Source organism: Phyllostomus hastatus, unplaced genomic scaffold (genome assembly GCF_019186645.2).
Source record: "Phyllostomus hastatus isolate PE091 unplaced genomic scaffold, TTU_PhHast_1.1 phas_contig_148, whole genome shotgun sequence".
Lineage (NCBI taxonomy): Eukaryota > Metazoa > Chordata > Mammalia > Chiroptera > Phyllostomidae > Phyllostomus > Phyllostomus hastatus.
This window is the reverse complement of record NW_025333607.1, coordinates 15,495,274-15,510,472: the sequence shown is the minus strand read 5'-3', so window position 1 is coordinate 15,510,472 and position 15,199 is coordinate 15,495,274.

Genomic DNA, 15,199 nt, shown 5'->3' with positions numbered 1-15,199 from the left:
CACACAACTCCCCAAACTGTGCGCGGCCTCACTTCAGCAGCACCGCAGGCCCATCCGTGAACGCACGAGGAACTCCCTCCTCCCCGCAGCCCCCAGAGAAGAGTGGGAAAACGGGGGTGCGGTCCCTGCATGCTCTAATCCCCGAAGAGCAAGTCAGCTGCCAGGAAGCAAAATGCTCGATGGCGAGTTCGGAGCAAAGGCCAACGACTCAGTCCAGACATCGGCAACAGAAAACTCGGGTGATCGCGAGTCTGAACACGCTCAAGATGAGCCGTGTGCTCTCACCAATCCCCTCCCGCCCGCGAGAGAGAATCAGAATCAAAAACAGGGTCACGGAGCATTATCATCTCACTCCATGTTTATTGCCAAGTCATGATCTCAATTTTGTTAAGGCAAAGATGGCAAATCAATGGTCATTTTTATCTGCGAGTAAACTGAGTGGAGAAAGCTGCCTTCCCACAAATTCCTGAACTGTTCGTAAGCACCCAGACGCAGAGGTCTCCACCCCCAGTCCGGTGTGTACCCCATGACACAGTGGAGTGTCCTGTGGCCACGCCTCCAGGGGGCACTGGAGCTTTCTGTAGTTCTCATTTGTGACGTTGTGAGTTTTTGGACAAGCTCACTCTTTGCTGGGGAAGGGACACTGTCTTCTGCACTGCAGGACGTTCAGCAGCATCTCTGGCCTCGACACACTGGGTGCCACCAGGAGCGTCTCTCGGTCGTGATGGCCACGGGCTTCTCCAGACGTTGCCAGATGTGCCCTGGCGGGCAGAGCCGCACTGGTGACGATCACTGGGCTAGACCAGTATTAACTTAGCTCTTCAATCATGAACAAAAGGGCATAAGTTCATCTCAGGAATTTAACTACACGCTTTCTAAAAACATACCACTTGTTAGTAACCCTAGGATAACCCCCTAGTACAATGTTCTAATCTAGACGAGAGTTTAACAGGGAGTTCCGTCTTTTTTTTCCTTTTTCTTTTTTGGTGGCCATTCAGCAGCACAGGAGTCCCCCGACACAGACGCAGGTGTTAATCACCTGTAAGCCCAATAGCAACCGAGCGCCGACAGTCCCCTTGTCCCGGAGAAGCTGTGAAAACACGCATCTCCTCACCGGTCACTCGGCATGGCTTGTTTACTCGGCGTATTCTCGGCACGTGGGCACCGTCCAGTCACACCACATTACGAGTAGTAGGTAAAGTGGGTAAAATGGTCTGAGGGACCACTGGGTTCTGCGGGCCTTCAGGTGCCCAGGGATGCCAGCCAGGAAAAGAGGGATCATTCTCAAGTCAGGTAGCGCTCGTAACACACAACAATGCCATGCACAGATTCCGACTCAGGGCGCCCGAACACCTGATGCTGTTCGTGAATCCTTTGTAACTCTCTCCCTGGACCACCAGCTAGTTGGAAGGGGTTTTTCATTCTAGATAGCTGGAGAATAATAATAACTCTTCATTTGGAATATTGGAAGTCTGAACTTCACAATCTTGGCAAAATGGGACCGGGCTTATTCATCAAACACTACAGAAACAGAAATATCGTTGATCTGGCACTTGTATCATATTTGCAGAAGGTATTAGGCAAAGATATTTGCAGAAGATATATTTGCAGAAGGCTATAGGTCTAGACCTATTGTTACAGGGTTTTCTAAGGACATCTTCACTGTGGACACAGGAATGTGAGAAATACGGCTCTAAGTCGGGGCCAAGAATCTTCCAGGAATAACACCAACCACCACAGGACATACAGTAAGAGGCTAGCATTGTTCCTTCAGGCAATACGGTTGCGGGAGGTCTGGGTGCATACAGACTGAATATCTTCAGAGTTACTTAAAACCACGCTGTCCTGCGTTCACAGGCAGTCATCCAATCAGAACGTGAAGCGCTGCTCCTCCTGGGACACTAACTCCAGGGAGACAAATGCTCTGGGGTTGGCAGTCGCAGATGAAGAACGCTGTCCGGAGGAGCGCCGGAACAAGGCACCTTCATTCCCACAGCACTTTTACACACAAGGTCCGCCCCTGCGTGGCCGCTCAGGGTCCGTTCATCCCCATTCCCGGAAACAGAATCACAGGTGACGGGAGCCTCCCGCTGCAGAGCACGACACGCAGCAGCCACGGCCCTCCCTGACCAGCAGCAGCAGTGGGGAGACGTGCAGCTGTCTCTCCCACCGAGGCCAGGGCCGCGACCTCAGCTGCGTGCAAATGTATCCACAGCACCACCACTCCTCACCTCCATCTGCCAACGACTGAAGTCAACCCCTGGGATTAAACAACATCGAATGACAAAGCCTCTTCAGCTTGCCCACGAGAAAAATAACGGATGAATCCAAGTCTAAAACAAACAACCTTTCTAGCATTGCTGAACGTAGAAATCACTGGCGTATACGAAAGATTACAGTTCAGGCCTATCAGAAAGAAAAGCTTGCGTTGGAGGGATACGACGAAATGTGTTTGCTACATGGGATACGCGGTGTTTCGGTGATATAATGTAACAGTCTCAGCTTATTCCTAAACAAATGTCACTTTGCTAATAAACATGTTGCAGCCAGGTTGGCAATGATAGTATGAGAAACCTTCTGATCTCGCCTGGTTTTGTGTACTGCATGGTCCTCCACAGGGAAGAACAGTGGGCACGGAACCACGAGAATGTGGTTGGTGTTGGACGTTTGCCTCAAGCACAGCTTGCAAAGAAAAGCCATTTGTGTATGGAAAAACAATAATCTAGTCAGAAGCAAGCTCCTGTGTGTTTTGCAATCAAAGGGATAGTTGCGAGCTCCGACTTGCTTGCCAACATTACAGGGAGCTTTAAAAAGTTAAAACAGCAGAGATTATAAAGTCCACATGTTGGCTGACCTGTTGCTCGTCCTTCTTTGGGAAGAGGAATAGGAGCGGAAGGTAGGTGTGAGGGCGGGTGATTGCAGGGGGTCAGGAGGCCCTGGGTCTGCATGTGGTTGTTTTCTGTGCTGCCATTAAATAAGAGCTGATGCAGCCCCTCAAATATTACTAGAAACATCTTTCTGGGGCTTCTGAACAGGAGTCATCTGACCTAGAACTGCCCCATGACCCAAGCACAGAAGTAACAGTACCTGAGTGCAAGAATGGAAGCATAGTAAAACCTTGCACATAAATATTACCTAAAACTGGTTATAATAGGAATATGGACATCCTCCTAGGAAGCATTTTGGGACCCTTCTTCCTTGGAGGAAAGAGAAGAAATCATTTGTCCTCACAATAAAGTATCTGAGGGAATCGCTCATTAGCGGACACAGCACAATGACACCTGTTCTCCCAAGAACACTGGCTTCATGAGACACACCCTCTCTCTGAAGAGCCTTCGTATCAGCTATCCATCCCTGAATGAGAAAGCACCCCAAAACTCAGTGGGTCGAAAGCACTGTGTATTTCTCACGCATCTTCAGACTGATGGGGCCGAGCTAGGCAGCCTCCCCTACCTGAAATAATACCTGCGGTCGCTCGTGGGGCCTCACCTGAGCCCTCAGCTGGAGACGAAATGGCAGCCGGTCTCTCGTGTCGCACAGCCTCTCTCTGCGTGGCCTTCAGCAGGGACATACATTTTAGTCCCCCCTTCTTCCCATGTTTGGCAAGTTTACTATAATACTTCTCACCGCTGTTGGATGCAGAGAGACAGCCTCCTGACTTCCTAAACATGCGTGCGATTGCTCTTTGCTGGGAGTAAAACTTGCGTCATGCCTACAATCAGGACTATCGTCTAAGAAGCGACCCACAGCTACCCACGCCTCCAATCCTCACATCCATCCAGGGAGCGCAGCTCCTGCTCCTCGGGCCACACCACGCTTTCTTGAAGGAATGACCTCATTCGGGACTGCCCTCCCGCCGGTCTCCTACTGGCCTCCCATGGAGCCCCATCTGCTTCCATTAGCCGCGGCGGCCCCACACTCCCCAGAGACAGCCCGGCCCCGGCCATCCTCGGATCTGGAATTTGCTCTTCCCCCAAAACATCTATGTTGTTGCAGGCACCAAAAATATCGATGACGGGAAAGCCGAGGGCAGGCTGGGCTGGTTCCACTGAGGTTAGGTTACCACTGAGCAGGGAGTAAGGGACTAAGTAATTCGTTCACCCTTCTCGTTCTGAAGGTTGAGATGGAGAAGAAAGTGTCTTCAGCTCAAGAAGGCTGGAAGTTTAAACCTGTGTCTTTAAACGTTTCGTCTGCTGTATGACTTCTGCGTGCAAAACTTAGGCTTTGAGCTTCGATCCTAAAGTTAAAAAAAAATACACAGGAGAAATCGAGGAGGGATTTTTTAAACGGAGCTTAGGAAAGGGCCACGAAAAATCGCTGCTTGTTCACAGTGTAATGTGGGGAAACAGAAGCAGAAACCTAAGGGACATAACAAATTGTGTGATTCCTAATAGTTGCTTAGACTTCTGAGTCTAGATGCAAAATTAAGGTGGCATTATTTTTTTTAATGCACAGAGAACTTGGGGGGAAAAAGATGTTACCTAAAGTTCTCTTTATCTAACTGTGTTCAGGGAACAATCTTTAGGTCACCATCTCTTGCTCCTAACTTCCCCATGTGTCCTGGCCTTGCACAGAAAGCAGTAAGAGCTGAAGAATATTACTTCATGTCTTGTTTTTTTTCTTTTTGCACAAAACCGTGCAAATAAGTATCCGTAAAAAGTACTCTGATGGACGTTAAGAACCCACAGTGTGAAAAGAACAGAGACCTGCACTGAGTCAACACAGGAAGTCCCGCACATTGTTCATCAACAATGCGTGCCGCTTCCTCAGAGTGAGGAGGACAGAAACTGGGCTTCCAAACTCTTCTTCGTCGTCTGGTCTTCCAGCAGGGACGCGGAGGCAGGAAGAACAAAGAGCAGCTCTGAGCAGTGAGGCTGTGCTCTTCGACCCTGGTTCGCTTCTCCATGAAGTCCCCTGCCCGTGACTGCGGACAGTGTCACCCCCCACAGCTCTCAGAGGGGAGACTCAGAGCACGGGAGCCAAGAGATCGGAACCAGGGTGCCCCCTAATCCCGCTCTGCTCCTCCACGGGGAAGACACGAGGGCGCAGCCCGGCCTGGGCCTTAGCCTGCAGGAGACAGCACGAGAGGCAGTGGGCCACTGATGCTCTGGGTGGCGAACTTTGAGGGGAGTAACTTCACACAAGTCAGCGTCCCTCGGTTTCAGACGCCTGGACATAGAGGCTGACCTGCAGACCTCGGGGCGGCTGTGAGGGTCAGAGGGGACAGTGTGTGAAAACACTTCCCAGTGGGATAGCCCTGCGCACATGCGGACCTCTCCGCCACTGCCGTTGAGCCTTTGACCTTGAACTCTAATTCTTGGGCCTTACTCTGGCAAGAGTCTATTCCCAATGGAACGTTCTACCCAGCCTCCTTCCTAGCTACTCCCTTCGCTCTCAGTTTGGAGAGCTCCCCGAAAGGCACTGGCCAGAGCTCCTTCCCCCCACCCCTCAGGCATCCCTCTTGCTCGCTTGCCCCGTGGGGTCCCAGCTGCAACGTGAGGCCAACAGAAGGAAGAGCCACGGCCGAGAGGGTATGAGAGAAGCCGTGCGGTGCACCTCACTTCTTCGTGGCACCCCCACAACACCTCCCACGACCCCAGCAGTGGGTAGCGGAACAGGCGAATAGACGAGCTAATGGCAGACAATGCAGTGCTACAGCGACGTCCTAAAACGCAATCTGTGCTTGGCTATTGCAGTGGAGATGGGTGACTTCTAACGCACAACGACTACTGAGTCTCACAAATTTCCACACAGTCTTCCACTTTTCCCAGACTCCGTCCAGGTAGACGGACCACGTGACTCGCTCTGCCCCATGACGCGTGAGTGGCAATGACTTGTCTTGCCAGAATGTCCGTGAAGTCACCGGATGGTTGAGCCATGGAATGGAAGCCGCAGCTTCTAGAATCCCGAGAGGAAGCTTCCGGTCCCAGCTGTGGGTTTTTCTTTGCAGAATGTGAGATGCTCGCCAACTCTTTGTCCTCAGCCTTGAGCGCTACTGGAAGGCAGCAGAAAAAGCCATCCAGCCCCAGACGCGACTGCCTGTGTCTCCTCGTTGGGTCATCGGAGCAGAGGTCCACTGACACAGCAAGTCCGCCCACAGACACGGCCCCGTGAGTGTGTCCCTGCCCTCCCTTCAATTCGCCCTGCACGTGCTCTCTCCCCAACGGCAGCGTCTTCGGTCTGGACTATCTCGCGGCCATGGCCTTGTCTGCAGAGCCGGAGTATAATATCTCACATTGGACTGACTCAAACACACACAGCAACAGAACGCTGACAACAACCACAAGGTAAGTTCTGGCAGGCTCCCGTCTGCCTGATTAGGATAAAGGGAGGACCTGCACAGCACGTTACAAGGAGGCACGTGACTGTGAAATGTATTTTTATCGAAGACCCGGAGCCAGTTGGGTCCCGTGGGGCTTTGAGTTCTTTTGGCCTAGCTTACGTTCTGTTTTCTGTTTTCTTTGCTGCTTAGGGTGTCGCAAAGTAGCACAGTGAGCCTGGGGCACGTGCTGTAAGGGGGGGACGTTTGCTGGGGCTCCTTGCGAGAGTTTCTCTTTAACTGAGGTTTCCCAGCACCGAACCATATACAGTGTAAGTGCCAACGTATAACGATTCCGCCCACAAACTGTATTTGAGCACGGCATCGTTATTAAATAAAATGAGACTACAGAAACAGCATTACTGCTTAGGAGGAAAAAATGTATGCTTTCAGAAGAGTGAACCCACAATAGCACAGCTGACAACTTCAAGTGAAGGCCACACTCCTGTGAGCCTGTAACTCAATTTGCCCGGGCGGGTGTACTGTTTCAGCTCACGGATAGGGTTTCTTACTGCTTTTAATGGTGGCCTGCAGAAGCCTTCTTCCTGCAATTAGCAGAATGCAGGATACGGGAGGGGAAATAGAAGACTTTTCCCCTCTTCACCTAGGCAATGAAAAAGTTTAAAATCATAAATAGTCCCAAGGTTAAACAGAGGTCACGTGGACTACCCCTGGGCTCTATAAACTGTGCTCGTGTTTTGAGAGAGTTCCCTGCTTAAAAAATCACGCTGGTCGGATCACGTCTTGAGAAAAGACAGCCCAGTTCGCTGTCCATCCGCAGATGCGTGGCCCTGGAGGAAGCTCTCAGCGTCCGGGCCGTACCTGACAAGGTGCACGCTGGGACCTTCTCATCCCAGCAGGAGGCAGGTGCTCTCGAAAGACCTGCCCATCAGGGCTGGCTCCTCCCCTCGCAGACTTTTAGCCACGCCCCCTCTTCTGCCAGGTCATCTGTGGGCTCCCCTGCTGCCCGGTGTGACCCGGCACCTGGAGCTCACGGCCTGAAGACTGTGCCTTGAGCCTGGTGGACTCTCCTGCCCGTGGTTCTTGGCCTCTAGAAATCTGTCACTCAGAACAATGGGAAAAAAATAATCAATGGTGACTACGTATGTTTCTTTCCTTATGGCCTTTCTAGATAAGTAACTAGTGTGATAAATCATTTAAAGTGATGATGATTTAATAGATATATTTCAAATATGACCTGCCACCAATGGATTTAATTTCAAGAAAATGGAAAAGATCCTCGTACCTTGAAAAACTGCATATCCCCGTGTTGCCCAAGGCTTGAAATTCCCATCCACCTTGTGTTTCTTTGTGGTAGATTTGTCATCTGTTAATAATAAAATATTGCCAGGCCCTGGCTGGCGTAGCTCAGTGGATTGAGTGCAGGCTGCGAACCAAAGTGTCGCAGGTTCGATTCCCAGTCAGGGTACGTGCCTGGGTTGCAGGCCATGAACCCCAGCAACTGCACATTGATGTTTCTTTGTCTCTCTCTTTCTCCCTCCCTTCCCTCTCTAAAAAATAAATTAATAAAATCTTTAAAAAATATTGCCAGGAAGATTAACACACTGAATTATTCCCACTCATAAATGTCTGAATGGAGCATCTTGAAGAAGTGGGTGCCGTGGAAACATAATTTGGAAACTGGACTTCTGAGGGGAGGAGGGCAATGAAAAGAGCGGAAAGGCAAATAAGAGAAAGTTGGAGGGAAAAAAAGGAATTTCACCCATTTTTTGAATGAGTAGTGTTTCTGTCCCAGTAAATCCAGAGAACCTCCATCTTCGCCTAAAACGAAGCCCCTGTGTGAACAGCTCTTTGGGAATGTCCTTGGGAAGAACAGGGTTTCCCAGAACATACCTTACAAAACAAAAACCGCCCACTACTAAATGTCTGCTGTGTCCCGGGGCCCGAGGTGTATTTTTCTCCCTCGGCCAACAAACAACGCAATGTCAAGAGCTCCCGTTTTCCAGCTGAAGAATCAAAGGCTCGGCGAGATTCAACAGCAACTGGAAAACTAGAGATTTCCACCACATCACATACGGGGTCACCTGCTCCCACACCACCACACCCCGGCCACCGCCAACGAGCCAGCCCGCCCACAGGGATGCGACTACGATTCCGTGCGGTTCTGATCCAGCTAAGCGCTTTGCCACAGGTCTGCAGATCCTGACTCAGTAATTCCACGAAATGATACACTGCCCTCACACAGAACTCTTTTTCAGAAGGGACCCAGAGAGTTGGTGGCATGAATATTAATGTAAGTAAATACTTTCTGGAACTCAGAAAGCCAGACCCGACGAACAGCCAAGGGCTCGCGCTGAACCTGAGTCTCGGTGCTTAGCACATTCATGCTTAATGACCTAAGCAATCCACGGCCGTGGCTCCCAGAGGGGCAGCCCGTTCCCAGCAGCCGGGATCGCGCCGGCGGTGAGCGTCCAGTCATTAGAGCTGGAAGTGGGCTCAGCACCTCGCACGAGCCAAAGTATGACTTCATGCGAGGACCTCTTTTTCTGGTTTGTTTGTTTCTGTAGCTGTAATGATGCATTAAAGAGGAAAACTTTCATGTGAACTTGAAGTTCAACAACTGCCTCTGAGCACCTCTTCTCACAAAAGTCTCCATGTGAAGTAGGCACGGGGGCCGGGGCGGGCGGCGGGGGTGAGGGGGGGAGACAGATAGATTTCACAAACATGCCTTCAAGGCACTTATCAAACTGTTGGCACAAATATTTAAAGGGAAATGGGGCCCACGGACCTTCCAGTGTGAAAGTGTGGAGCACTCCACGTCCCAGGGGGGAAAGAAAGCTCTCATCCGTGTTGAAAGGATGGCTTTGTCCTCCCCTGAAGCGTGACATGCTTTCCTTTGCTGGACAAAGTTGGCTCCTTCTCCGTCGTGCCCGCTGGGGAGCGAGTCCCCAGCAAGGGCTGAGAGGTTCTCATCCCACTCGCTGGCCGAGCGAGTCCTTGCTACATCGCTCCTCATCGGCTGCCCCTGTGTCTTCGTGGCCTTTGTTTCCACAGAACGCAAGCACCAACGTGATGTTGACATGATCCACTACCCACGCTCAAATCTCTGCCTTATCGGGGCCCCTCTTTGTCAGTACATCTGTCCCCTTGTTCCGGTCCAAGTCCGATCCTGCCCATCGCTGAGGCCAATTAATGTAATAGTACAGATTAACATTTTCCTTTTCCTCCCAGAGGGCAAACCTGGTTCTCATTAGGACCAATTAAATGACACTGTCCACCCCCGCCCCCCCCCCCACCAAAGTATATTTAAAGTTTATCCTGAGAACAAAAGAGCAAACGCAAGTGTAATCTGTTTACCAAGCGATCTTTTGTGGGGTGACTTAATTGAAGAAATCGCTGTTAACTCATAAATAAGCCATTAGCAAAAAGAAAACTGCCCACGAAGACATAAATTCCTAATCGGTTCATCTTTGTTTTGACCACAGCGTGAAAGTTAAATAAATCTGTTGATCGATCCCCATAGAGATAGCAGTGAATCACTGAAGACCTCCCATTGGGTCAGCCAGACTCCAGGAGGAAAAAAAAAAAGAAAGAGACCACTTTTTTTTTTCTTTTGCCTCAATTGTATCTCAAAATTTGGCACTAAAAGTCTTGCTTTGGGGTTGACTCCTTTGGTTTATGGCCTTAACCTCTCAGTCCTCATTTCATGGACAGAGCCCGAGTGCTGCGAGACCACCATTGGGTCCACGACGCTCACTGCGCCCCTGCCGCGGGCAGGAGAGGGGGCAGTGCCCGAGTGAGCAGTACCCCTGCCAGGTGCTTAAGAACTGGCGCTGTTCCTGCGGAGCGTGATGACGTCAGTGTGGGCCGGGGGTCTTCCAAGAGGAAGCCTACGGTGCTGTCAAATCTGGCGAAATCCAGAGGACCCACGGCGGGGACGGGGGCGGTGTGGCTGGAGGAGAGGCAGCCCCCCCCCCACCGCGCCCCCCACCCTCCGGCCAGAACAGCTGCAAAAGGCCTGACAGCCAGGATGGGATACGTGGCATTAAGGGCCTCCCCTGAGTCCCTGAACTTTTAAGTTCTTCGGCTGCTTGATTTTCGTTCTCGGGATCCCTTTGTTTCTGGCTGCTGGTTTTTCTGGCTTTTTCTTTTCCCTTCCCTACGTGTAAAAAAGAAAAGACGCGGAGGAAAAGGAGCAGGCAGCCTGGCTACCTTCGCGCGGTGCGTCCCTAGTGCAGCCGCGCTGCGGCCGGTCTTTGAGCGCCCCCTGCCGTTCTAGAGTGGCTCTGCTTCACACTACCCTCCTAGCCTTACACCCCAACTTCTGAAAGAGGGGGAACTACTCCGTGTGTTGCGTTCTGTTAACAACAGGTTACAGAGCTATCTCTGCAGACATGTGCTTCGGTATGCTCGGTGGGAGAAGTTCGGAATACAGCAAAATTAAGTTGATAAAATTGTTTCCCCTAGAGTGCCGCCCAACTCAAACGGAATGTCCCTCACCAGCAGACTCACACGAAACCTTCGTCTTCAACACCCACGGTTATCAGGAAAACGGCACTTACTCCACGGGCCGCATCTTGTGTCGAAATGTGCTTCTTCTCCAGTGGGAGGGGGCAGAGAACCCCGCCAATCAAACTGGAGAGAGCACCCCGCATCAGACAGCCGGCCTCCGTGCCGGGGATAAGAACCCACGTGCGTTCGTACAAGCCCACGGCGGCCTTAAAAACCACTGTCCACAGGAAAAGAAGTCAGAGTTGCAAAAGGAGGTTCTCTGGGTGCTTGTGGGGTTTCAGCTCTTTCTCTCTCACTTTCTGCCCTGAAGGAAGAAAATAAAAGCGGGCCGGTCCCGTCTCCTGTTTGCTTACAGGCTGGTGTATATTTACAGAAGCGCACAAGTCGGGGGCCGCTCTGCATTTGGCAGCGCTCAGGGGCACAATGGGGCTACTGTGTTTCAAAGGACTCGGCCACCCATCACGACCCGCGGCTCCGTCTGTCGTCCGTTCATCTAAACACAGGCCCCGGCAGATACACCAGATGCTCAACAACCTTGCCCGTTTTCTGGTACGACTTTCTGGTGGCTGGACCTACAGGGGAAAGCACTGCGGCGATATCCCAACGGGTCCCCCAGAGGGTTTGTGAGCAAGTTCCCATCCACTGGCCACAAGCAAAGGAGAGGCTTTTTCCGTCCTCCCGTACCGAGGGCCCATTGTTGTATTACGTGTGCAGACCATTGCTACAAGCCGATGCAGTGATAACGGAGCAGCCCACAGTGGGCAGAGTCTTCCCATTGCGATGATAGCTGATGATTGCTTAGTCTGACAATCTAACTCTTTTGTTAGACCCATTTCTAATTAGCACAAAGTTCTGCTCATACCGCAATAAATAAGCGATATCTGTGGGACTTCAAAAAAAAGGACAATCTTTAGGCCCTGGCTGGCGTAGCTCAGTGGATTGAGTGCGGGCTGGGAACCAAAGTGTCCCAGGTTCGATTCCCAGCCAGGGTACATTCCTGGGTTGCAGGCCATAACCCCCAGCAATCGCACATTGATGTTTCTCTCTCTCTCTCTCTCCCCCTCCCTTCCCTCCCTAAAAATAAATAAATAAAATCTAAAAATATTTTTTAAAAAAGGAACTATCATTATCATAATTATTTTTTAAAAAAAGGACAATCTTTAAAAAAAAAGGAAGAGACTGACTGCTGAACATCTGCGCCAACCAGTCAGACGCCAGCTGCATCGTTAGCCCCTCCCCCTCGGGTCACCACGTCCCCTGGTCACCAGCAAAGTTTCCCAAAGCAGCGTCCTTCTTCCCCCATTGGATCAGGAGAGGCGTCTCCCAGTTACCATGGAATTCCGTTCCACCACAGATCAGATTTCACACGGAACCCTCCTCCTGCTCCATCTCACCTGGCACATCATCTTCGCCTAACGGAACGCAAGAACAGAATCACTTAATATGCCTGAACATTTCTAAAGGTATCTTTACTGTAAACCACTGCCTTCTCTATCACATGCATACTTTTCTTTGGACTGACAGGAAGGGGAAACACACGCCTGGGGGCTCAGTTGGCTGGAGCATCACCCCACACACCAAAAAGATGGGGGTTCAATTCCCTGTCAGGGCACGTACCTAGGTTGCCGGTTCAATTCCCAGTCAGGGTGTGACTGAAAGGCAACCAATCGATGTTTCTCACATCGATGTTTCTCTCTCCCTTCCTCTCTCCCTTCCTCTCTCTCTGAAATCAATGCATGTGTTGTTGTTGTTGTTGTTGTTGTTTTAAGGAAAAGACAAACATTTGTGCTCCCCCAAGACCCTTTCTCACTTATGGATTAAGAAAAGTTTTGAGGCATCACACAATTACTCCCCAAACATCCAAACATCCAAATACGCAATCTCTAAAATATCTAAAATGTTGGAAGGAAAATGGAGATGAGCGAAAGCCTACCTTCTTTGGAAGATTTTCCCAGGAGACAGAGGGAGAGACTTCCCATTCTTACTTGAACTTGTTGCTACGTCTAAACATCCCAGACCGCCAGAGTCTAAGCGGAACTGTTCCAGAAACTGCTCCGCAGAGGTACGAGAGCAGAATTCAACCTCATGATTAATGAGCCCAGGGATGACTGTTTCTGTTTATCCACAAATTAGCCACGGCTAATTTGTAAGATCAAGCTTCTAATCAAGGCCTCCTTTTCATCCAAATGATATCAGAACACAGTTCGATGCATTTGTTCACTGAAATTCTTCACGGCTGGGTGCTCTCCAGAAACTACCAATCTCTAACTTCATTGTCCACAGCGTTCCCCCTACCACCCAAGCTTTTAATCATCTCCAATAACAGGGGGAAATCAATGCTCCAAACGTAGCACAGTGATCCGTGACTCTGTGTCTTTACACACGCTGTTGATCTCCCTGCCTGGTGAACTCCTACACATCCTTCAAAACCCAGAGTCCAAACCCTGATCTCCCCTGGGAAGCCTTCTCCCGTTTCCTCAGTGTTGCTCTGCCTCCAGCACACCAGTGCTCCTTGGAGTATGGACCACGAACACCGTGCATCGGAATTACACAGGGAACTCGTTAAAGTTGCAGAATCATAAGCTCCACTCTGATTTACTAAATCGGAAACTCGGAGGTGAGGGCCCAGGAATCTGCATGGACTAAGCTTCCCCCACCACGTGAGTCTGAGGCAAATACAAACAGTTCCTGTATTGCCCGCATAAGTCTGATGAGCTGCTAATAGTTATTAGGCTGCTGTGTTACACCAGGCACTGTCCTAAGCATATCCAATATGTATTAACTCATTTAATTATTGCAATAGCTCTATAAACGGTACAATTTTTATTCCCATTTATATGTGGATTAACTTCTCCGAGGGAACGTGAGATTAGGAGATGTCCCCAAGATCACACAGCTAATGAATGGCAGAGAAAATGCTCAGAACCAGGCTTTTAGGTTCTAGGTCAGACACTAAATCGGCGGGGTCCACCAGTCTCAAAGCAATTGTTCGTCTTCTGTCTCCTCCCCTGGACCGTGAATTCTTTCAGGGCAGGAAGTACATCTACTCATCTTGGTAACTGCAGCACTTACAGTGCATGATATACTCAATAAGCTGTGTGCCGAACTGTTTAAAATGTAAAATAGCATGTTTTTCTTCTATGGATAATAACATCGATAAGGTAGAAAACACTCATGGACCACAAACAAATAAATAAGTCAGTGTGGCAGTGCTTTGGTGAAACCATGAAATTCAAATTAATATATAAATATTAATATCTGATACACTGTATATTACTATAGAGCATGCTATGTAATAACAATATATAATAAAACTAATATATTGTATATTATCAAATAATAACATAAGTAATATATTAAATATTAATTCAGAGCAGAAGTCAAAGCCTCCATGGTGTCGCATTGTGAACTTTGCAGAAAGCAGCCCGGGCTGCTACAGCTCAGTGGACTGAGCACGGACCTGAAAACCAAAGGGCCACCAGTTCAATTCCCAGTCAGGGCACATGCCTAGGTTGCGAGCCAGGTCCCCAATAGGGGGCACTGGCACTGGAGAAGCAACCACACATTGATGTTTCTCTCCCTCCTTTCCCCTCTCTCTAAAAATAAATAAATTAAAATGTTAAAAAAAAAACCACTGCAGAAAGCAGGCAGGCCTGGGGACCATGTAGCCTTCCCCTGGCTGTTCTCAGCAACGGCCCAAACCATGTCTCCACATCGCTTCTCCGAGGTGGAATCTTCAACAGGAAAAAATGCACACGGCTCTAACGTTAGTTCGTGAAACGGCACGCAGCTACACGTCTCCCTCCTCAAACGCCGAGACACTTCAGCCAACAGCTGGACCAGGTCTTCCCTTCCACGTCTCTGAAGGAAGGCGCAGCGCTGCTGCCGCGGTGGGTGGCATTGCCTCTCCACGTTGGCTCCGTTCCCTGCGGGCAAACCGCATCCATCCATCCGTCCATCCTCTCACCCACGCGGGATGCAGACAGGTGGGCCCGGGAGCATTAGAAAGGCCCCAGAGGTCGCCAGCCACTTCCCAAGAAGAGGAAAGGCCCGGACTCCCGGCTAGCAGAACACGGCACGCCGCTGGCACAGGCGACGTCGGAGCCTGTGTGCTGCGTCCACACTGAGCCTGCAAATCCAGGGACGCTGGAAAGGCACCAAGCCGTGCAGCCAGACGCCCAGCTTCTGTAGCAGCACGCTCACGGGCAACAAACAGGAGTTTTCCTTCCTCCCCAGATGCGTTGGTGCCATGCATGCATACGGAGGCACACAAAGGGCCACAGCCCCCACCTTTCTAATCCGGTGCTTAGCCCCCACACCTTCCAAGTCTGGGCTGTTGGCCAGGGTCATGGGCACCTGCCCACAGGTGCACGGACCCCCCACGGTGCGTCTCCTGACGGGATTTCT